Genomic DNA, 24,568 nt, shown 5'->3' on the forward strand with positions numbered 1-24,568 from the left:
CACAGCAGACACTCATGCAGGGCTGTGCAGTCCCTGGAGTTACAGGCTGCTGATGTCTGTGTTAGCAGGAGCAGGGCCAGCCCCATGCTTCCTTGGACTAAAATGTTGAGGAGAGGAGAGCCATAGCAGATAGGCTAAATGGAATCAACATAGGTTGGGTACATCAGTGGATCTTCCCAGTGGAAAGAAGCTTTTCCTTTGGTCCTCCCCAAAAGCCACAAGAAGCCCTAGTATCTGGGTGAAATGAGTATTTTGGTCGGAGATGGCCACGAGCTTGACAACCCAAGCTGCTGTGAGGTACTATGAAAGGCATACGTCAGCTTTAACTAGTTGAGGGATAGGCTGAAACCCTGCCTATCCATCTGCAAGTTTCTTCCCAATTTTCCTGGCACAGAACATCAGCAAGGGGAGGGCCACGTTTCTGGCTGGCTGAGCAGAGCGAAAACAACGGAGTTTGACCTGCGGTGTAGAGCTGCTGGCTCCAGTAAGCTCCCTCCCTGCTCTGTGAATTAGTTTTGAACCCAGAAGAGGCTTGATAAAGACACAGAAGTGGCAGAGAAAGTTGAAATGTGATTCAAAGGCAAAGGGAAATATGCAAAGTACCTCTCCCTGCAATCCTTTCCTGGCTTTTATCCTTACCCCGTCACTGCTAAAGCCACTCTGAGTGCTGACTTCTTTCAAATGGTTAAACCCTGGCTGTGCTCAGGGGAGGGGAGAGGGTGGTTCGAATCATAAATAATGCAAGGCTAAGGTCGGGCAAGCCAAACTGATGTTTCAACACCCAGTGGGCTGTACACTGGGCTGTATTCTCAGTTGGACTCTGCAGGATATTAATAAAAATTTGCCTCGTTTAGCCCATCTAACTCATCTCTCATTTTCCAGTGTACAACGCTAGATGTTAACTCCACTGTTGCTGTATTAACAGCATCTCGTTCACAGTCTGTAGCCTCGGGCTCATACACACACACACGGTGAGACAGGTCAGTTTCGTTAGCCCTATTCTGTATCTGGGCTTCAGAGAGAAGGTGAGGGGCCAGGCTCACGCAGCAGGTCAGTGAGAGGGGCCCCTGGGAAGAATTAATACCCCAGCCCATGGTGCAGCATTCTCCAGTTTAGCGGAGATGACTGGGAACATTGTGGAAGGTGGCAGCAAAGTTTTGGCAAGCAACCATACAATCAGATGTAAGACTTTTGTTTCCTTAATTCATGGTCAACCCCTCAAAGATCACTGGGAGCAGAAGGGGATAAATGTAAATGCAGAAACTGAAGTATTTGCATTTTTCTGCTGTAGAAAGTTTGTGCTTTCATATTTTGTTTTCAAGGATAGGCACCACACTTGCTGCATTGAGCACAAAACATCTGTATGTTTGAATCTGTCCTGTGCAGTTAGAGTCATTTAGGGTCATTTAGGTTGGAAAAGACCTCCAAGACCATCTGGTCCAACTCAGCACTACACCCACATGTATTTGAAGCCAAACAGCCTGTTTTTTGGGGTGGCATCAAGGTGGCTGTGTCTGAGCTGCCCACCTGATCTTGCCAACTCTCCACTGACCTTCCTCTGGAAGCGAAGAGCTGGGGTCCAGCGGGAGCACAGCCTGTGCTTTATAAAGCAAAGTCAAGGCAGGTTCTCACTTGGGCAGCATAAGCCCACCTCTTTCACAAATATAGGAGCCTCAGACCATGCACTGGTGAGGCTGAGCCTGGAACACAGTTCCCCCTTCTCATCAGTACCAAATCTGGGCTGTACTAATAAGCCTCTAAGGAGATGCCTATGTGTGCATGTCTTTAATTACTGGAGCTCCACGGCCGAGAAGGCCAACACGTTCAAGCACCCCTGCTCTCTTAACTGTTTAAAGTGCTGGGAGTGCTGCTTGGATACCTCCTAATACTGTTTGCTGGATCAGATATCAAACAGGAATGTTAAACTTTGAAAGCAGGGCAGCAGTATGCCTCGGTAATTGCCCTTCTCTCCAAATAATGGAAGCCCGCTGGACAGGACAATGATTTATTAGCAATACGTCTCTCGTCTTCCCCCTTCTCCACGCTCCATCTCAAGCAATTCAGTCAGTAATTTTTTATCACCGTATTTTATGGTGCTGTAATTAGCCTAGAGGACTAACAAATGTATGCCCCTATGAAACTTGTATTAATTCTCATAGTTGTTGTTGGAATCCAAAATATTTTTCTACCATTGCTGTGTGAACATTTTTCTCATTCTCGGAGCCACGACATTTTGTATTGCTGCTCTGGCTCCCATTCACATTGCTTCCATCATAAAAAACAAGGAATTGCTGGGAGTTAGAAGCAGTCCTGGGGCTGGTGTCTGGCCAGTGAGCTCTTCGCTGCTGTAATAGTTGGGACATCTCAGACATGTCAGTCAGTGCAGGTGTGACAGAGCAGGGTTTTGGTTGGAGCCCCCTCTAAATCCTAGTTGCAGCAGCTGATACAGGACAGGGCTGGTCTCTGCCCAGCAGACATCATGCTCGCATTTAATTTCTAACCAGACTAGGTAATTCAGCATATCTCACCCGCTCAGTGGCTTTATGTTTGCTGAGTTATTAAATTAGTAGGCGAAAAAAATCTCGCTGCGCAAAATGGTTGGATGTTTACTTCTAACATCTGGAGAAGCCTTTCTTTCCATTGCTCGAGGGACTCCACCTGCCCTCCAGCACCGTGTTTGACCCAATTAGCATCCTGGAGGACACAGACTGAGAGCAGCCCATGGTCATCTTCATAGGATCTCCCCGCTGAGCAGACGGAGATGTCAGTCCCTCCCCGCACAGCACACCCTTTTCTCGCTCACTATCCAGTGCCTCCCAGAAAATCTCCTCAAAGCTATTATCTCAGAATCTGTAAATAATAGCCCAGCAGGGCTTCTTGGACATGCCTGTGAGATTGAGCAATAGATTTGCTTCTAAGAATCATGAAATTTGACACTTTTTGTAACAGGGCAAATTTAGCTCCTTTCTGCGCGGCCAATGGGACCGAGCAGTCCTCATTCGCACGACTGTCACTCTTCTCAAGAGAGGGCAGTAAGGCCTCCCAAACTGAAATGGAAGCAATTGACATTTGCCAAGTTCATGTGTAAACGATCATTTATTGGAGTGAGCCAAATAAGCCACTGGAGCAAGCTATCCAAAGAAAGTTTCCAGAAATAGCTGACTCTTGACAAAGCAGCTCAATTCTAACCATCTCTTTCTACTTCAAAGCCTACGAAGTTATGGTGAAACACAGGAAAGCACTCAAAGAACTCTTCTTTCACTGCAATCAAGATAGAAAAGAGAGGACACAACCACGGTCAGTGTTACTCTCCGTATGTGTCAAACCTCCCATCTCCATAAAGCTTTCCCCTCGTTGCTCCCCCGATGACTGCACTGATCTTGAACAGAGACTTGTACGGTTTTGTCCATGAGATGGCTGAGCTGTAGGAAGCACCCTAGGTCAGAATCAAGAATCAGCCTCTGGATCTTTAATAACTTATTGAAAATGTGATAAATGTGCCCCAAATGGATCCTATGAGAACTGTTGCCAAGAAAAAACCCAGATCACGTTTTGTGAAGCAGTGAATCTGTGCTCATCAATCCACTTACCTATTCTTTGCTAAGAAGAGTCACTGCTTTATCTTTAAAGGGGAGACAAACATATTTTTCACTCTGTTTTTTACAGGGCAAATGTCCATCCCTCCCTGTGGATGGCAGCTCGCAGGTGGGCCGTGTTCTCACAGCAGTGGCTGGGTCAGTCAGGGGATCGGGAGGTGTTTTGGGGATTCAGCCACTGCAAAGGCAGCGGGAGGCTGAGGTGGTGCCCGCGGCACAGTCTCTCACCACAGTCAGTTCAGCACAGTCTGGGTCCCATCCGTGTCCCCAGTGTGCCACTGTCCCTACAAACACACGGTGGAAGCAAAGAAGTGACACTGAGAGCAGTCGCATGGCCTCCCAGCACAGGCATGCTAGATCTAACCTTGTGCACCTTCAGAAATATTTTGTAAAAGCAGTCTGTGATGATGGAAAGCAGCTCGTTTGTATCTGGAGGCCTGATCTCAATTGTTTTCCTGGAGCTGGGCATTCAGTCCGGTCACTTGTCCAGAATAACTCAGCAGAAAATAAGGTATCACATCAAAAAGCCATTTCCTGGTAACGTGGCATCTTCCCTGGCAAAAGTTTCTTAAAACAACAACAACAACAAAAGGGCACAACAGATACATTTCTTAATTCCAGACTTGTTTTAGACCATATCTGCCAGACAGTACACACTGCTGGTCACACTGTTAGTAACTTTCCCTTCCTTCCTTATTCCTGGTACAAGGTCCTGCACACACTCCATATGTGTTTACGGATATAGCTCCGTGATTACTTTGGAAGTGCAAAATGCTTGGCGTAAGGGATTGTGACAGAGTTTCCTTGGCTCTGACGAGTCTCCTCTGTGCCTTCAGTTTTGGCTAGCCCAAAACAAAATCTGTACTTCAAAATACGGTTCAATTTTTCAGCAATAAAATAAACATCTCAGACAGTGCTTTCTGGCATCAAATGTCCATCCTTCTTGCTGTCTTCAGGGTTTAGGAAGGAGGCTGGGGGAGGAATGAAGATGCACATCTGAAATTGGCATTTTGGAGGGATTTCTGGCTTTGATTCCTCCTTTGTGGAATCATTGTCTGTGTCCGAGTAGTCCTGACTGGCCATTTCGGTGTGAGCCGCTAATCAGCAAGCGTGTGGGATGCAGCCGCTCCCTGGGAAATGACCTGCACTGGGATTTAAGTTTATTTGTTGCTTAGGGTTTGCTGTGGGATTTTTGCTCTCAGCTACCTCATACCCAAATTGTACAAACAGAGCTGTCTGCCGTCCCCTTTCTACTACCAACCCACTTCTGCTTCTGGCTCCAGGTGAACCTGGAGAGGCCCACGGTAATGCTTGTTACTGAGCTTGGGACTGCTCAGGAACTTTGAAAGAGCTCCACACGACGTGTGCATGGCGTTAGTGAATGAAGTTTTGTATTGGGACGTTAATTACCAAGGAGCCTGGCACAGAACAGGAAATACAAGTCCTTTTCTTACATAAACACGCTCAGTTTTGGTTGGCTGAATACCTGGATACCAATTCTCCACGGGCTGGGATCCCTTAGGTTTATTTATGCAGTTATGTTCCTGTTCTGAATTTAACAACTCCCTGACTATCATCACCATGGTATAAAAAAATATTGATACACAAGGTACAGGAGACAGTTTTATGTTCAATTTCAACACAAACTAAGAAAACTATTCAGCCAGAGGCATCACTAAACAGCTTGCTCTGTTCACACACAAAACTGGATGAACCACATTTGTCATTTTTTGCCACCACACAGCATTTCCCCGTTCTTGTGCTTTCCAGAACGGGACTTAAACACAAGCATATAGCACCTTTCTTTCATGCAAGCTCTTCCTGTGTACCTCTGATAAGAATAATTTGTTGCAGGCAAAAAATAATAAAAATAATAATAATAATAATAATAAATAAAAAATGCCAAAGAATCTACACATGCTGAAATAAAGGGGAGGTGGGGGTATAATCAGAGCACTGCATCCCATGTGGTGTCCAATTGCACTAGTATCAGAGGTTCGTACACTGGAAGAAATAGTGTCAACACTGAAAATGGTCTAAGCAATACTGCTTTGAGTTTTGCTAACATAGCGTGTTAATTTAAGAGGGCTTACAGTAAGTACAAATATTGGCTAATTACGTCTTATTAAGCAGAAAATAGGCGGAGGCTTTCCAGAGATCAAAATGGAGTATACTGCTTCATATAGTGGAAATATATGGGGAAATAGATGGAAATGTGTCTGTGAAGTTAAGTTCACTGATTTATCTACCTCTCAGTCAGCCTTACTCTTTCCCTCTACCCTCCTCCCATTTTGCTTTTGTTTCCAGCATAAGTCCCCAGATGGAGACTTTTTTGAGGGCTGGGGAGGGGCAGATATGACAAATTGCTTAATTAAAAAAATAAAAAATAAATCTAAAGAGGTCTGATTCTCTTGCAAGATAATCCTTGTCTGAAAAGAATTTTCAACAAAAGTGCATTGTACCCACAGAGGTAAATCTTTTGGTTTTCCTTGTGCTAGATAAAGATAATTAGTCACTGGCCTGAAACTTGATAGTAGACTGCCTGTAGCAGCATGATGTTCAGTAGGGGCAAATGGAAGACACTGCTGACAAGTTGAACATATTTTCAAAAAAAAACTTTGTGGAACTGAGAGAAAGAAAAAAAAAAAAAGTAGGTAGAAGAATGATTATTAACTTAGATTATAATTCTTATTACTTAGAAACTTAGAAAATTACTGAGAAACAAATGTATTTGATAGTTATTTAAAGCTGATTTATTAATTGGTACAACTGAAGAGAGAAAGAGCAGTTGAGTTAAAAAGAAGTAAACCAGAACCAAAAGTGGATCTGAAGTCACCCCCAAAGTTGCAACAGTCACCCTCATTCAAGTTTTCTGTATTAGGTGAAATTCAGAGCACATCACAAAAGAGCCTGAATTCCCTACTGAAGGAGATAGATTCTTCTAGAGAATGGCTCAGATGCCAGACATTAGACTGTATTTTAGTGTCTCTCAGAAAATTGCTTCCAGTCATCAAGAGCAATATTCAAGTGAAATTAGCTGTGCACCAATAAGAGAAAGAAAAAAGTAGGGAGCTTTAATAACAGGGAACCTATGTAAAAAGCAGCAGGAGGTGGATAAGAAGGGGGCAGCTTGATTTATGTCATAAGCAATAATATGACTACTTTGACACAATGCTTAAAGGAGTACTAGAAAAGGAAATAGATGCATGACAGATGAAGATGATAAGATGATCAACAGTCACATAGAAAAGATAGACTTACTCTGCTTTTATTTGTATTTGGAAGGCAGAAGCTGATGTGCATATATGCCTTCTTTCCACTCACAACAACAACATAAAAAGAATACATTAGAACACTCTGACTTGGAATGAGTATTTTGAAAATCAGCAGGCTTAGATAACTTGTAGTCAAGAGACCTACAGAGATGGTAGAGAAGATCCTGGCCTAGAAATACTCATTTTCAGTGAGTCTTGAAACACTGGAAGGACCCAGGAACAATGCACAGCGTTCAGCGAACGTCCCAGTGGGTCACAAGGACGCTTGACAGCACTGCAGCTTAGTTTGCCTGACAAGGGATCCTAGGCCAAAAAATGGGAAAACAAGCAGAAGAATGAGTTGTTAATGAAATTAGATGGAAACACAGTCACTAGAAGTCTGCACTGTTTTACAGCATAGCATTCTTGTAAGACTAATGATATACAATGTCTGTGTAGTTCCTTCCAAAGGGATTAACACAGGGCTTGAAGCCACAACAAAGAGCTCATTAGATGGTTCCCTTCAGATGGCCATCCACATGCAGCAGGCTGTTCAGTGTTGCTTAGGTATGACCAGACTGAGCCAACAAGATGGCATTTGGACCACAGTGTCTCCGTCATCAGATGTGGGTCACAGGTAAGACTGAGGGAGCAGTGATCTTGCCACATTGGCAAGGAACTGCTCAGGTTAGAAATGTGTGACTGATCTATGCTGTAGAAAGAGGTGAAAACCTCACAAAGGTCTTTGACAATTTGACCTTATGAAGCTCAGACAGATGACCAGTGTGAATTTGAGCACTGTGAGCAAGAGACACCAGCAAAGCACTGAAGGGAGTAGGACCTCATTATCAACTGTAAATCAGGTCAGCTTCTGACAGGGACAGAAAAAAAAAAATAATAATAATAAGATTGTAAAAACAGTTTACTACCCCAATCCAGTTTGAGCAGGGATGTGATTTTATCCCTGTGTACAGTACTAGGGAGATTGTTTCAATGGCCACAGTTTTAGAAGGTTGTTGAAATACCAGAGTGGGTGCAGAAAACAGCCACAAAAAATTATGCAAGGTCTAGAGAAAAATGCCATAGCAGAGATTTGGAGAAGTCAGTTGGTTGAGTGTAATAAAAAGTTGTAAAAAATGAGTAGTGACTCGCTTACAGAGGATGTCTCCCTCCTGAGGGAAATTATCATGAACTAAAAAGCTCTTAATCTAGCAGAGAAATGTGCAACAAAAGCCAACAGCTGAAAGCGGAAGCCTGAAAAATTCAAATAAGAAAATAATCAGAAATGTTTAACAGTGAGAGTAAGCATTAAAACAAATTGTCAAAGAAAGTGGTGGATTCTTCATGTCAAGTTATCATCACATCAGAGCTCCAGGCCTTTCTAAATGACAAGCTTCTGTTAGAAAAGCCATTGGTCTCCTTATGAGAATAACTGTCCAAAACCTAATAGCCTATTCTAAGGACTGAAACTTAACTGGGTTCAGGAGCCTCAAACCAGAGGAGTTGCTGGTCTCTCTGGCCCTCGTACTGTGGTTCTAGGAGACTCATATGGGTTAGTTTAATTTTTTTTTTCTTATCTACCAGCCTTATTTGTCATCTCTTTCATAATCATCCACTTCCTGCAGCTATCACCTGCTGGGACTCTGCAGTAGGCGAAGAACTTTTTCTGCATGTCTGGAGATGCAAATCCTCTGCTCGGTGAATCTCTCCAGAAATGTACCCTGCAATAGCAGGGGCTTTTCTTTTCTCATACATTTCAATTTTTCCTGGAAAAAGGACAGTTTCTCTCTTACTGTCTGTCTCTCTTTCTCTCTCTTTTTTTCTCTTTCTCTCTTTCTCTCTCCATCTCCAGCCACAATTGCCAAGTCTCCTGGAAAATATTTTCTAGCTTCTGGAATGGATTATTATCCCTGCTTGGTGCAGATCTTCTGTACTCTATTTCTCTGGGTGGTTTTCAGAGCCTCTTGGGGCCCACTATTTCCCATGGTCTGGCAAAATCCCTGACCACCACTTGGGACCTTGGTATGTTTATTTTAACATTTATAGTGCAAAAGGAAAACCCAGAACCAATCGATGCCAACCATTGGTACAGAACAGAAAATTAATATAGACCAAACACATTTCTATCCTCTAAAGAAAGATGTAGAATAAAGGCCCCACCCTGTGTCAAATTAAATAAAGGCCAAAGTTAAAAGTTCTGACTTACGACACATTCTACAACTGTCCAAACTACATGGTAAGAAGCAATAAATACTAGAGCCAAGGGCTTAAGGGGACGAGTCCTCCTGCCTCGTCCCAGTAGCTCAGGCCCAGAGATAGACAGCAGGAGCACTCTGGTTTGTTTCAACTATTGTAAAAATTTAACAGCCCAAGGGCAGATCCCAGCTCCTGTTGGAGAGAGCAGGGTTTAGAAGGGACTCAGCTCTAGGAAAGCTGGTGTCGTAAAAAGGCACACATGACACGGGCCCCAAAGGAACGCTTGTTCTCACCTAGGCGCCTGCTCTTCTGGCACTCCTGTTTTCTTATTTCCCTACTGCTTCTTGCTGGAGGTGGATCGTGGGACTGACTTACTGCATATTCTTCATTTTGGTCTTTGCATCTCTCTCTCTCCCCAGTTTGGGGGATTTCTCTGCTCTACTAAAAAGAAGGGAGGCAAAGGAGTTCAGTATCACCAAGACAACTGGGAAAAGCTGCCTTAGACTTCATTGTAGTGTACATACCTAGGTTGAAAACAGCTATCTGTCTCCATTTGCTTTCCAAGGTCCCTGGCATTGCTGCTCATCCCAGAAGGGTTCCTGGGTTGCCAGCACTTAGTTCCATGGCTCAGACAGTGCCAAAACCATTGTTTTTTGTGCTGGAGTTATGTGATTTCTGTGCCAGAATCGTGAGTAAACCATGAAAAAAATACTAACATTTTTGTGTAAATTTATGTAACTTTTTCCATGAAGACCCTATAAAATGGCAGAAGTCTTTCTTTGTCATTAACCATATGGAAGTGTATGGCATATGTGTGTCTTCTTAAAGGAGCAAGAGTTTGTCCAGAACACGCATGTTTGCAGACCAGCGATGTTCTGAAGTACAACACGTATACAACTCCCACCAAAAGGCCTCTGCAAAGGCCCAGCTAGAGAGATGAACATGAAATTGGTTTTCCAGGCAAACTCCAGTCTACAAGCACAGCTGCGGCTGCTTCCGAGCAGTCACAAAGCATGGCTACAATGCCAATTAGGCTGGGGGCCAAGGACCACAAAAAGACCCAGCAGCCCTTCAGTCCCAACGTGGCACCACTTTTAACCATGAGTGGAAGGGCTTTCTGTCCTGGAGCAAGAGGTCTGCTGGATGGGAGAGCTGTAGTCGTCGCCAGCCATGCGCTCATGCTCTGGGGCCTGCTGGCTTCACCACTGCCTCTCACCGGGGGCCCCAGCAGTGCTCCCTCTGCTCTCCTACCAGGAAACACTATTGTACATGAGAACCCAAACACTTTATAAAGTGCCTTCAGCCTTAGCATGCCGATCAACACTTTGTAAAACACACGGGGATGGAAACACACGTGCCAAGCCCTTCGAGCAGTGAGACTGATTAGCGGTTAAAGGTTTGTCCTGAGGAGGAAATGCTTGCCTTCATGAAATGGCGGGCTGCTGTCACTTGTGTTTGAGCAGCCTGTCATTGCTCAGGAGCCCAGACACATCCCCTGAAATCTTCGTGGATCACCGTGTGTTTCTGAGGTTGGTGGGTGGACACAGCCTATTGCAGAGCCCAGCAATACAGATGCTCAACAATTAAGCTGTTAGTGGACTCCTACACACTTGTAAGGTACACAAGGCCCATGCAGTGCCTGCCAAGTTCCTCAAGTAGTAACAGTTCATGACACTCTTGAGATATCTGCCAGATGCCGACACAGTGTTCTGAAGTTCCTATTTCAGGACATAATTTCAAAAATACTTCTAGCTCAGGATTTAGAGTGCCAAAAAACATTTGTGTATGAATTGTAATGTAAACCATAAACCCAACAGGAAACATCAGAGCCTTCTCCTTTTGTAGATATGATGTGACTAAGGAGTGTTAGGAAAATGTTCCTTTATTGGCAAGAAAACAAATACATTTTACTGTCCCATATGTGCAAAATGAAACAACCAATTAACATATATCTGGCAAGGAAAATGTATTTTTACCTTCCAGCATTGCCCATACATCCCAAATTGTATATTGATTGCAACATTTATGAGCATTGCACAGGGGGCAGATGGTGAACACTCTGCTAAGCACTGAGTTTGGCTGACAAGGAGGCACTGCAGTTTTAGTAACTGAATCAGCAATTTGCTCAGCCTGAATTTGCTCATGTTTCTTGAGCTCATGCTGGGAATGCTCAGTGGCCTAGCAAACGCTTTAACCTAGCTGCTTTCGTATCATCAGCTGGCTGGCATAGTCACTCTCGTAGTACTAGTATAATTCTTATCCTTTCAGTAGATGCCAGAATTAATTGCAATGAAAAAGCAATCCCAAGAAGACACACTTGTCTGCTTTGCCTAATATAAGATATATCTTTGCAGGTTTATGTTCAATAAAAAATAATTGTGTATGTTTATTTTGAAATATTTTTGGCACATTGGAACTTTGAACGTGACTTTATTTTTTTTCTTAACTAAGATTCAGTTGAGGAAGTCTTAAGGCTATCAAGATGCTAGCCCTGTCCTTCCCAGTATATTTTTAAAGGGTAAATACATAACAACAACAATAGGGTGAACAGAATGCAGTTCCAACCCTTGCAGCAAGCCATCCTCAATTCTTGTTCTTACCCTAGCCTCTAGAGCAGAATAAAGCACACTATGTTTTTTCTGGGATATTGTCCGCTGGCTTGTTGTAACCGCTGCGCAGACTCAACTATCCACCACTTTGACACACACACACACATCATCTCACACCCCCACCCTTCCTACCAAGTTAGTGAAATTATCTTTAAGAGGCTGGTGTTCTCTCAAACATAGTTGAAACCAACTAACAGGGAAACAGGCTAACAGATGGGCTTTGTGTAAGCCCTTGTTCCTCTGAGCTCTTGCACTGTTAAGTGAAATTAAAGTGCTCAGGGAGTGGAGTTATTATACCTCCTTAACTGTTTTGTTCAAATGAATCCAGCAATACTTGTAATAGTATATTGAATGTATTTTAAAACATTTTGAAGCAATAGTTTTACAACAGTACATTGTGAAGCCAAAAATGATGAAGTATCTTCCTGAAATACCCTACTGTTCTCAGACCTGCTGCACAAGATCAGCTTTTTACATTGTGTTATGCTAACAAGGAGCTTCTAAACAGCCATTGCACTGCACGGGTATGTGGGGAACTGTTCTTCAGTAATTTACAACAGAGGGAATTTTGCAATTCTGGAAAAGAGACTAGTAAGTGTAGTTAAAGTGCTCTTTTTTCCCTTTCTCTCTCCACTGTCTCCACACCAGCCTGTTGTGTAACCAGAGAGTTTTCTGAGACCTCTGTTAGCAAGCAGAGTCTAGTGTGCAGGCACCAATCACCGATCTTAATATTATGGGAGCTTAGAGGCCTGTGAGTGCAGAACAAATTGGTTTTAAAAGCAATAGCAATTGCTAAAAGGATTGTATTACAATAATAGACTTGAAAGCTTATACTCCAAGCAATGCTGCGGATGAGAGCCAGCGATAGAGACAAAGTACTTTGCGAGCTGCTAGGAGCAGAGCAGGTCCTGATTATTGCACTGACAGAGGTGGGTTGTGGGGCAGCTGACTCCCCATTGAAGTCAGGTCTTTCAAGCCACCCATGACTACTGTGGGACTCAGAAAGGGCACAGGAGCAGCACTATTGATCACAGGCTGGATGAGGGAAGGAGGAGAGTCTGTATTTGCATATTCAAAGTGTTCTGTGCTGACTAACCTGGATGCTGTTGTGATAAATAAAGCAAATGAAAAAATGAAGAAGGGAGCCCCAGGTAATGAGAACTCTAAAGAGAGCTGCATCACCTTGACAGAAGGCACCAAAAGCTATTCAAACAAGAGTCAAGTGGCTGGATAACTTTGAAGATCTCAACCACAGTCTGAAGAGACAGAAAGGGAGCTGGCAGCCTACTAAGCTGCTGCTTGACAGACCACTTTTCATCCATTTTGAGAGGAAGCCTCAAAGGCTGAACTCAGTATTTTTCAGGATGCTCATGCTGTTGGGAATTTCTTCTGCTTTTATTTACCACATCATAATATTTAAATTCTGATTTAGATGTGGTTTATGCATTGGAAGTAACTTGAAATGCTAGAGGTTCCTTTGCCTGGCTGCCTAAACACAGCAACACCTTGTTTGGCAGACTGAAGGAAGGATTAAAAGTGTTTTGGCTGTAAGTCCCGACCAGGGTCAAATCAAGACCTTGATTTCCTTTAACACAAACTCCTCATTAGGACCACACTTTAGCAGCAATGGTTTATGCCTCTAAAACAGAAGAGTTATTATTAGCAAAAGCCAAAACCTATTCAGTCAGTCAGATTTGGTTTGGGGATGTTATGGATGGCATGTAAAATGAAGTACTAATGACTGACAAAATAGCACAGTAATGAAATTCTATTCACAAATTCATGCTCACTAGTTTCCAAATTATTGTCAATGGCAACTTCTTTCTGGACATCAATGGGCAGGAACGGAGAGGCAGAAAAACATCATGAATCACTAAATTAAATGCTAGTGTGTGAACACAAGCATACATGCATGCACATACATATATGTGCATATTATTTTTACAAGTGAGATAACTCCCTGTCTGTTCTAAGTGTTGCTTTTCTGCTGCTCCATCTGTACAAAGGGTTCCTAAGGCTGAAGACAAAGTGAGGCGCAAGGGAGCATATCGCTCAAGAGAGGCGTACAAATCATGAAGACACATACAGTGTGGGCAGTTTGAGCTGGCTCACAGGCAGCATAAGATGAGTCTGTCTCGTGGTGGATGCCACTTTGTGCTCTATCCCATGGCTTTAGTATTTTACAAACATCCTGCTGGCTCTCAAATGGTTGTAGCGATGGTTTTGAAAACGTAAGCCGAAGATAAGCAACTCAAAGGTGTCTGCTCGTGTCCACAGGCAGGCAGAGCAAGATCCTCAAAGATCTGAACTTTTGCCATTCATCTTAATGGTGTGTTATTACTAAAGTCATGCAGCAAAATACAGTTTAGTGTTGTTAACTATTTTGTTGCTGGATAAAATTTGCGAGGGAAAACTAGAGTGACAAATAATAGGTAGATATACACTACCATCTCACTGCCATCTCCTTTGGCCTCACACCATAGCAACATTTTTATCTAAGCTTGTATTTGCATTATAAAGGACAGTCTTGAAATTATTTCATCATTAAGCTGGTTGATATTCTGACTGTTCTGCTGCTTACCTGACAACCTGCCTTTACATCAAGCTTAACACTACTGTGACCGTGAGATCATAAAATCTACACTCCTGAGGAAAGCAAGGAAGGCAAATCTCATGGCAGCAAAGATCAGCAAGAGTCATGCAAGTAAGTGAAGAAAAAAGGTTGATATGTGCTTTGTACGGTGTTGTTATTGGTAATTCTGAAAGTTTTGGGACAGATTCTGTCATCTATTTCACTGGAAGAAGCAAACTTCTCTTCCCCAACTGAACAGAACGTGCAGATCTTTGAAGGCTGTGATGGGACTCCAAGCTGACTAGAACTTTGCAGTAGATCTGCCAATTTTTTTTCTTCTTAAGTTGGGCACTCCCAAGACTGCAAAAGAGCTTTTAAACTCAAACCCATTTTATTGTAACAGAAATTAGATCCTGTAGCTTTTTAAACAGATAAAACTTAGCGTGAGACAAAACAGAAGAAAAAGCATTTAGAAACTGAATTCCTTCTTGCCCACTATGTCCTGGCAGAAAAGGTCCTTTTTTTCAGGCTTCCTCTCAGTTCAGCAGCTCAGGAACTTTCTGTATTGCAACAAAAACTCCTCTGAGAAGATCTCTGAGACTCTAGGAAATATCTTTTGCCCCATCACTGAGGCCTGGCTGTGTGTCTGCTCTTCTCAGCAGTTTGCCAGCCTTTGCCTATGATGCAGGCAGGCTCTGTGCCTGCTGAGTTCTCCTCATACTCTCAGTGTGAGATCTCCCACGTTACTCGGTGATTCGTTATTTTAATGTGATTGCTCTTTAATTGGATTCTTAGGTTATACAGTATCTAAAAAATTCACCTGAAAAATGAAAGAGGCTGATAAGAGGGGAGATATCTGCTGGGTGAGGGGAGGAGGTGTTAAAAGATGTAAACTGTCAGAGGAAGTTCATTTTAAGACGAGCTTGGCACCGAATGTATGTGGTGAAAGAACACCATGAAGAAAAGTCTCTGGCCAAGTCTTTGGGGTTGGTTTCTTTGTTGTTTTTTTTCTTTAGCTTTAGTGCTTAATCCCATATAAATTGCATGCGGCATTACTGGAAGAACTGGCTGGCAGAGAAGATCGGTATGGCTGTCAGAAAAGGACAAAATACTGAAGATCTGCAGAAGGGGCTAGAGGGCACAAGGTAAGAAAAGCTACAAGAGGTACAAAAGCATAAAGTATTGTCAGAAAGAGAAACTTGAATGAAGAGAGATGATCTTGAATGATAAGTTTGTTTTGTAGTAACATTGAAAATACAGTAAGAAATTTCAATCTATATTGCACACAGACTCTTCAAGAAAGGTGATTTTTATGTAGGAAATAAATTTTCTGGTAAGTACACGTTAGCATAAGAATGTAACTTTTCTCACAGGCACTTTTTAATGGAAAAAAAAAAATCAAATACAGATGGTGTTGGAAGACTTTCTTCCTTCACTTTTATGTCATCTAATGCCACTGTTTGGCATAAAGCTGTTCTAGCCCCCAGGTTCAAAATTTTTGTTCTTACCTATTTTTAATTTGGCGTTGTGAAACTAGACTATCAAAATAGGAACTGTTAAAGTGATGGACTGCTGTCTTCCTATGGCAGGTTCCCTACTCTAGCTGCACCCTTCACCTCAGATGTTTAATTGACAGGCTGGAATTTAATTGCCAGTTAATTGACAGGTGCACTAAGAGAATCCACCTCAGCTGATCACTAAAGGCAGTGGGTATTTGACAAGAGCAGAGCCTGCTGATTCAGGACATGGGAGTAATGAACATGCAACACGTTTTTGTTCTGTCCCTTGCCATGCTGTCACCAGCCCTGAATGTTGGTTTTTAGGATAGGCAGGATCAAAATCAAGTTATTTTGTAACTGCCTCTATTTCTAATGGAAAACTAAGTGAATAGAGCAATTGCGTGACTGTGGTCTGATATGGGGCTCCACTTTACAGCCCTATCCCTCTGGTTAAGAACAATGAGTTTTTTTATGGAAAGATTTCAGAAACTAAATATAATAAAACCACTTCCGCAGAGTTCCACTGTAGCACATAAACCAGAGGTGTGCAGAAATATTTTCATGACATCTACTCAATTTTAACCTAGCTGAAGAAACATCAGAATCAAGTAGCTTCTATACAGACCTGCAGCCCATGCTCAGTAAGTGTAACAGACCAGGTTAGGAGACCTGCATGGTGTTTTCCTCAGCCTGCAGAAAGGGGTCTTGGGACAGTGAAGATTCTAGTAAGGTGCAGACTCACTCTAAATTTAATATTATTTTGAACATGTAGATCTAAAGTCTCATCTGTTTGCTGTACATGTTCCTTTCTACTACTGAATATGCAAACAGTATTTTTCATATTTATGTTTGACATTATTCTAATTTAAAAATTGTATTGCTTTTAGCCAGAGAGATAAAACTGTACTAATAACTTCCTTTCTTTTGTTTTTGAAAGGACTGTCCACACAGAAAATGGTGCAGACATTGTAGTCGCTGCACCCTGGGCCTCAGGCAGCCGTGCAAAGAGAGCCCCAGCCCAACCCACAGTCCTCAGCAGATGCAGATCTGTGGCTGTGCATCTGCCAGAGAAGATGCCCCACCACCAGGGCTGTGGAGGTGAGACAGAGACCTGGTCACACTTTGGAGACAGTCGGCTGCTGGCAGTTTATGACAGGGGATGATCCGGGTGCAAAGGGGGAGTCCCCAGCACGTTCATCACAGTAACAGGTTGAAGTCCCAGAGAGGCCAGTGTCACACCACAGCTATGTGCGTAGGAAGCTCTGAGAGCTGCTCCCTAATGAGCCCACAGCGTGCCAGTCTTTGGATTGGCATGAGCCAACCATTCGGGTTTTAATCTCTTCCTCTGCACGCATAGTGACTATTCATGAGAGGATTACTGTGAAGTGCCCTGAAACTAAATGGCATGTTTAGGATCTCATGGCTATGTGAATAAAAGCTGCAGGCAAGCTTGGATAGCACAAGCAATGTTCACATTTTCCATAAAGATCAAATGCCTTGAAGATCAAGTACTCAGTGTCAAGCTCTTGCTCCCATGTACCCAAACTCAAAATGCAACATCAGTTTTAAAAGTTCAGTTGCCACTGCCAGTATGTAAATGAAATACCTCGTATGGGTGTCACCTCTTCAAGATCACCTTGTTCTTATAGATCAGGAAGTCCAGCAGTGGGAGCAGGTAATCACATCGGCTGAGACAAGCCAGTATCTTCTGCAGATCTGATTTTTTAAAATGTTGTAAACAAGCATGTGCCTGCCTGGATTTACCCTGTAAGACAATATAATACCCAGCTATGTAACTGCAGGGTTATTGCTTGCCAGAATAAGACTCCTGTAAAGATGAAGTTTTGCAGGTACTTCAGGCTCACCATCGTCTCCAGAGCCTATTTTGCAGTGCTTCACAGTTAAGGTTACACAGATGCACTCAGCAAAACCAGATCCCTTCCACTTGGGGTGAGGGGAGCAGAGACACAGCAGCTAACTGCCAGCCTAAAGAGAGAGGAAAGTGAGTCACGGTCATGAAATAGGTCACTTCCACTCCGTGTGAACTCGCTTCTCTAGCACTCAGGTTGGTTTCTGTAATAGGGAACGGTCTGGGTTTGAGCACGCTTCTGGGCTTGCTGCTTCTGCTCCAGATAAATGGGAAAATGTAAGGAAATAATTGCTGTTTAAAAAATGGATATTTCCAGCTGATGAATATATGACTGTGGATTCTAGTGAAATTATTCTAACTTCCACTGATTGAACATGTGGTTTAGTTTTGTTTCATGCATCTATGTAGCTTTTTTTTTTAAAAAAAAAAAAAAAAAAAAAAAAAGCTCTATAGCAGCTGCACTGGCTTCTGCTAATATTTGCTTCCCTAACAGAAAAACCTAAGCACTTCAGTAAAAGATGAAAACCCTTTTCTTTATTTTTATTTCAAATCATGTCTTTGAAATGCAAGTTTCTTCTGGAAGATAGAACACAAGCTTATCTATAGCGAGTGGGAGGTTGTGTTGTTAGACCTTCTTTCAGGAAGCCTCTTTGACCCCACACAGGATATTTTACAACGTTTGAAGATTTAGCGATGATAGCAATATTTTTTCCAGGAAATTTCTCAAAGAAGAGGGAGGGGTATCATTATGGTCGTTGTTTTGTTGCAGCAGATAGACCGCCGTCTGGAGACACTGTCCTTGCTGGAAAATTGATTAAGGTTCAGTTTGAAAAATAGGCACTTCCTCTGCTTTCAGTTACCATATTAGGTTTTCAAAAAGGGGAAAAAAAAAAAAAAAAAAAAAAAAAAATAAAGACCTTGTTTCTCATGTTCCTGTTACTTCCCTATGTCACAACCACTTACTGAACGTGAAGCAAGCTGCTGCTGCTTTTTTACCCCCCCCCCCCCCCCCCAGGAAACAGTTGCTTTAGGACTGATTCTGGTAACCTGATACCTCTTGATGTATTTTTGCTGGAATATGGAGCCTACATAAATTGCACCATAAGCAAATTTCTTTATAATGGAAGGATCAGGAAGCTGCAGCTTGGCAGGCCATTTCATTGGTGTGGTTTTTTTAAGGTGGATTTTCCAGTCACTTTTTAACAGATGATATTGCAGACTTTTGCAAAAGGTATTAGGAATATGCAGTTGTCACTGTTTGGACAGAGCGTCCCACCTGTAGACTAAGTGCTATACATTCAGAAAAGATGCTGTCTGCCTGCCAGCTACCATTCTGCAACTGAAAGAAAAATTGTTGTTATTTACTGAATGTGCCTATTTATTACCAGTGTCACATGAATCCAAAGACCCATGCTGAAAGCAACTCCCATCTTCACACGGTCTCAAGTACAGAAAACAAGTTAGTCCCTTCCTGCAGATGGGAACTTGGAAAGAAAAGGAAAAAAAAAAAATAGAAAAAGATGCATCTCACTGAAACATCCTTCCTTTCTGACTGGGACACAGTAGGTGGTACAGGGACTTCTTTGGATACAGGATGGGGAGATGTTGGTGACTCTGCAGTGCAGCATGGTGCAGGAGGGGGTCCGTCCAGCACTAATCCCGTAAAGGAGCTGAAACAGAGCTTCAGGCAGGAGCATTTCTTCTCTCATCTGTTACGGCTAGAGCGAGATTAACCAAACCAGCTGGATCCACTGCATGCTGAGTGCAGCCCGGGACTCCCCTGCAGTTTGACCCTGCTGTCCTTCCCCAGTAAACCAAGCCTGTACTCCAATTTTTTTTTTGTTTGTTTTAAACTGTTTGCATTGGAAGTGATGTTTATTCAAGGAGCCAGAGGGAGACTGAAACCCTTTGGGCATCCACAGGGCATATGTGGCAAGTGTCGCTGTGAGAGAAGCTTCCGCAGGCTGATTTGCCAGCACGTGCTTGGATCCTGCAGGGCTTCACTGCTGATGGGAGAAGAGAAGCAAAGCCTCGAGTCTCCCTTACACCCTCATTTCCCTGAGGATATTGCCAGCCAGGATGCCAGACAGCCTGGACAGCTGCCTGTAGCACCAATGCCCTAGCTGCTAACCAAACTGCCCCGGGTGAGGAGGCAGCGGTGGGTACAGCAGCACTGCCAGCAGGACCCACCATCACAGGCTGAGCTTCACCTGGTGAGAGGCTTCCTGTCCTCTCGCTATAACTTGTGCTTTTTGTCTGGCACAGGCTGAGGTGCTGGGGGATGCTCTGAGCTCTGCAGACCATGCAAGCTCTGTCACTATGTCCCACAAAGGGCAGCTCTCCCTTACAACCCAATAAAGCTCCCAGACCACTCCGACTTGGTTATATTGTCACTGCAGCATTATCTGTCCCAAGGATGGTGCTCAGGGGTGCAGTGTCCACCAGCCTTCACTCTTGCTGCAGCACCAGGATGCACGTTGCACGCAGCTGAGCTGTTCGTCAGGCTGCACAGCACAGGAATTTCTCCTGATAAGGTAAACCCTTGCGATCTGACCAGAAACAGAGCCTGGCCTGCAGGAAGAAGGGAAGAAGATTCCCACGGTGTTCCTTTCACTGGAAAGAATGCTGCCAAGCGACCAGGTTGGAGCAAGCACCAGATGCAGGGCAGGAAGGCAGCTCTTGCCTTATCAGCCTCAGGCCCCCACCTCAGCAGCCCTTTGTCATAGCATGACACGTGAAGGGCTCACCATGCATCAGAAAGGCTTCTGGGTTTGGGGCTTCTGCTGCTAAATAGCTTGTGTGATGATGAATGAGTGCTTTAAACTAACGGCACATTGCTTCATTCATCTCCACAACTAAGCAGTTCCTAACAGGAATTTCACTGGGCTCTCTGGAAACTCAGTTCTCATAAATTGCCTTGAGAGCCTTTCCTCAATGGCTATAAGGATGCAAACCATTTTTTCTTGTTATGTACAAATAGCATAAAAACCATAACTCCAAGTTGTAAATTCACAGCCTAGTGATAAAGTCTGACTCCAATTCACACTGCTCAGGGTTTGTCTGCCCTGGAGCAGGCTGGCCACATCCACTCTGTAGTGCCTTTGGCCTGGGTGTCCTCTAGGTCCCATGTATCATAATCATGGCTGTGAAACTTAGCTTTTCTTTCACATGTAACTTTTCTGTTACTTACTCTTTAGTCTTATGCATTAACTATTCAAAAAAAGGTATATCATTAAAAAGCCCCCTTTAAAATACATGGTTAGAATACGTGGCAACCTGGTTTCCCTAAGCAAAAGTCACCTCTGCTGCTTGCTCCCAAAGTCATCTCAGCTTGCAAGATATCCATTGTCACTAGTTCTGAGGAAGGGGAGCTGTTTCTTTCTGGTTTTGTGTGTGTGTGTTTTCTTTTTTATGTCTGTTTGTATTTCATTTGTATTTTCATAATGTATAGCAAAGAGGGAGATGTTTTTTGTAATCAGTTTTCCACATCATGTTCTCCTGTCCCCCAGACTGTGCAGTGCTGGCTGCCAAGATCCCACGTCTTTCTTCACAGAGGCCTTATCCCATAGAAGGGCCAAAACCTAGAAGTGAGGCAGGAGGCATGAATGCGGTAGGAAATGTGTCATTTCCCTGTAGCTGTGCCACAAATGGCCAGGTGCTATGAATGGGCATTAAGGTAGCAGAAGGAGTCATACCTGTGAGCATCCCTTTCAGCACAGCCCTAAGGGTACGTGGTTAAAGGGCTGGGGAGGCAACACACCTAATGCACAGATACATGGTTATGCCAGGGGAGTCCTTCAATCTCAGGGATTCCCAAAGATCCTTCAGACTTGAAGATCTGTTTTCTTTGACGTGAAGCTCAGATGGAAATCATGGTAGAGACCTTCATCAGCTTGACACATTCACCAAAAGAACAATCTGGTCTAATAAAAGGAGAAAAGTAATTAGGAGGCAATTTATTTGACTGAATTATTATTTTCTCTTAAAATTTTGCTCTTCTTTTGTTGGACTTCTGTTTTTGCTGCCTTGCAAATTTAATGTTTCCCCTTTTGATTTTGTAACTTTTTTCCTGATGTGCAGAATTCTGTATAAAAGCAAGTAAAAGGGAGGACACATGAAGCAAAGACAAAGGCAGAATAATACTAGAAAGAGTGCCTTGGCAGAAAACATGGCATATCTAATGATACTTAACTGGCAACAGAAAATTAGTCAGGTGGGTTTTTTTTTTGTTTTGTTTTGGGAAGAACTTCCAGACAAGGTGGAGAGCCAAGCTAAAATACTCACCTAAGGCTGCTTTAAGATTTACCTGCTGACGATTGACTGTGGGGAAAGCATTCACACTGAATGTGGGAAGCTCATGCCCACTTGTTCCATTGGTCAATTCCCAATAAAGAATTACCATTCTTGTGTGACATGGCATGGAACAGGCCTCCAGCATTACAGTTTTAAAAAGACAGAATAAAAAGCAGATCATCATGATAAAGGCTTTGTAACTCTGAGGTGGTGATAAGATTGTACATAATTTGGCTGTGATAACTTGACCAAGTCTCATTTGTTTTATATGTAAAATATATATTGAAAATTAACTGAGCAATATTAATCAGAATGTATTAGACATTTTCTGTCCTGTCGATAAAATATCAGTAAAGATATTCAAACAGGTTACATTCAAGAGAGAATAAAAAACAAGGTGTTCATAATAGGGCTTGCAATGCACAGTGCAGTCTAAGCTGCTACGAAATAAAGAAATAGCTTCTGATTTGGGGGTGTCAGTGAAAGATCAGCATAGATTTGTTAGCAAGAGGAGAGTATGTTGTTCAAACAGAGAGAGAAATAATCTAATGTCAAGATTCATGCATGTGTGCATCAGAAATGAATGTAACGTTTGATCTTTCCCATTCCCTGTATTCAGGATCAACTCTTTTCTGTATGAAGTGCACTAAAAGATGTGGATAAGTTGGCAAATGAAATGCAGTGATGAGAAACACAAACCAGGGGCACGGGGAGTGAGAGAAACTGACCTACGTGTGCAGAATGCTGGGAACTAAACCACTTGCTGCTTGGGAAAAGGACCTTTGAGTTGCTGTGGCTAACACACAGAAAATGGTTGCACAAGGCTCAGAGAAAGTTGAAAAGTCTCCGAGAAATAAAAGGAGAGTGAAACAGAAGACGTCATTGTTTCACTGGGTAAATTTATCATCCACCTACACTGCTGCCCTACTTCAGGCAGGGCTGGTCGAATGAGAGAGAGGCTGGGGGAAGCAGCAGGATGCTCAGAGGTATGGAATGTGAGGGGCAATGAGAGTGGCTGCAGTTTTTTAGCCTGAAAAAGAGATAATTGTGAGGAGATGTGGTAGCTATAAAACAAAGCCAGAAGGGGGAAGATAGATAGGAATCACTTACTCATTGCGTCCTGTGTCAGACAAACTACAATGATCAGGCACCAGGTTTAAATCAATACACACAGAGCACAATTATGCTGTAGAATTCATTCCCACGGGATGCCGTGGCAGCCAAAAAAGTAAATTAAGTCATAAGAAAACACTAAACAATTTACAGGGAATAGCTCAATCAAGACCTATTGCTGCAACTGTCCAGATGCTATCTCCTGATCTGGAAATCCCCTACCTATGACGGCTGGAAGCTGGAAGGGTGTGCCAGAGAAGGCATCGCTTCATCCATGCTACTTCTGTTCTGTCAGAAATAGGATGCTGGGTCCGGCTGACTGGTACAGGTGCTCATAACGTCCAGGTCTGCACCCAGGATGTGATCCGGGCAACACTCCACAATGCAACCAGACGGTGAGCATTGTTTGTAAGAGCTAAGTTTTCTGAAGAACCAGCAGGCCTTAACATTGCATCAAGTTGACCAGAAGTGTCAGTAATAACACAATTAAATACAGAAGCACAGGTCATGTTTTTTTCGAGTTTCTAGAAATAATAGTAACCTCATTCAATCAACAGAAGGGTGATTCATTGGATACCTGTTTTGCTTGCCAGGTTCTTTTTTTCCTTTGGGAGTGCAGAACAAATATTAGAAACTAATCATCAGGGTCCTTAATTTACACACAAACTACAACGACATTATTTATAAAAAAGAAAAGTTATTGCTCCACTCAGGGTGGGAATGTGAAGCTTTTTAAAGCCAGTGACCCTTTGCAGTTCAAGAGCAAAATCACCCCTCGGAGACTGTCTGCTAGGTGGCCCATCAGCCCTGTGCTGCGAGAGAAGCTCCTCAGCAAAGGAGACTGAGGCACATTGTGAAATAAAGTGAAAATCTCTATGAATCAAAGCACTTCCTATTTCCATTGCAAGACAGATGAACTTTTGATAACTAATAGCCCATTTGAGCTCAAGCCCCTTGACAGCCACAGAGTGTGGGTGTCTTTCCAGAGACTTTGCCCCAGAGCCACTATAGAGCTGTGACTGTCTGCTCCTGAGAGGGCCAGGATATAGTTTAAGGCCATGAAACAGTTAAGCACATATAGGCATTTGCATGTGCTAACATACATATATCAATAAATAATAAATATAAACAATAAATATAAATGATGCTTACATAGATATATAAGGATACATGCACACACAATTACATATTCAATATATTCAAACAGTTCCAAGTTTTTATACCAGAAATTGTGTAACTAGAGCTGCGTAACAGTATTCAAAATTATTCTCTTTCTGTGATTCTTCAGCTTTTCTAGCATTTTTATTAAACAGCTTTTAAAGAGTCCTCTTTGAACTCCTGTCAAATGTTTTGCATTTGTCTAAGATGGTTTGTTTCAGTAAATTGACACATCTGTGCGTAGTTTCAGTAAATTTGACTATAATGTTGTAGAAGCTTCTGTGAAAAAATAAAACTGTTGGTAACTTTTCACTTGGAGAAAAGAGTAAGAGAGATTTTCTCCTGGAAAAGACTTCTCAGATACACATTTTTCACTAGCTTTAATAAAAGGTCAAAGAAATGAAAACA

The 24,568-nt window shown here is 42.8% G+C and overlaps 2 long non-coding RNA genes across 2 annotated transcripts; both read left to right on the top strand.

The window, feature by feature from the left end:
- The first annotated feature begins 283 nt into the window (after positions 1-283).
- On the top strand, positions 284-24,568 carry LOC118163778. Its single transcript, XR_004749183.1, has 2 exons — positions 284-599; positions 22,509-24,568. It is a non-coding gene; the product is annotated as an uncharacterized LOC118163778 (long non-coding RNA).
- On the top strand, positions 5,503-19,427 carry LOC118163781. The gene is made up of 2 exons (XR_004749186.1): positions 5,503-15,560; positions 16,664-19,427. It is a non-coding gene; the product is annotated as an uncharacterized LOC118163781 (long non-coding RNA).

The sequence above is a fragment of the Oxyura jamaicensis genome, chromosome 3, assembly GCF_011077185.1.
Source record: "Oxyura jamaicensis isolate SHBP4307 breed ruddy duck chromosome 3, BPBGC_Ojam_1.0, whole genome shotgun sequence".
NCBI lineage: Eukaryota > Metazoa > Chordata > Aves > Anseriformes > Anatidae > Oxyura > Oxyura jamaicensis.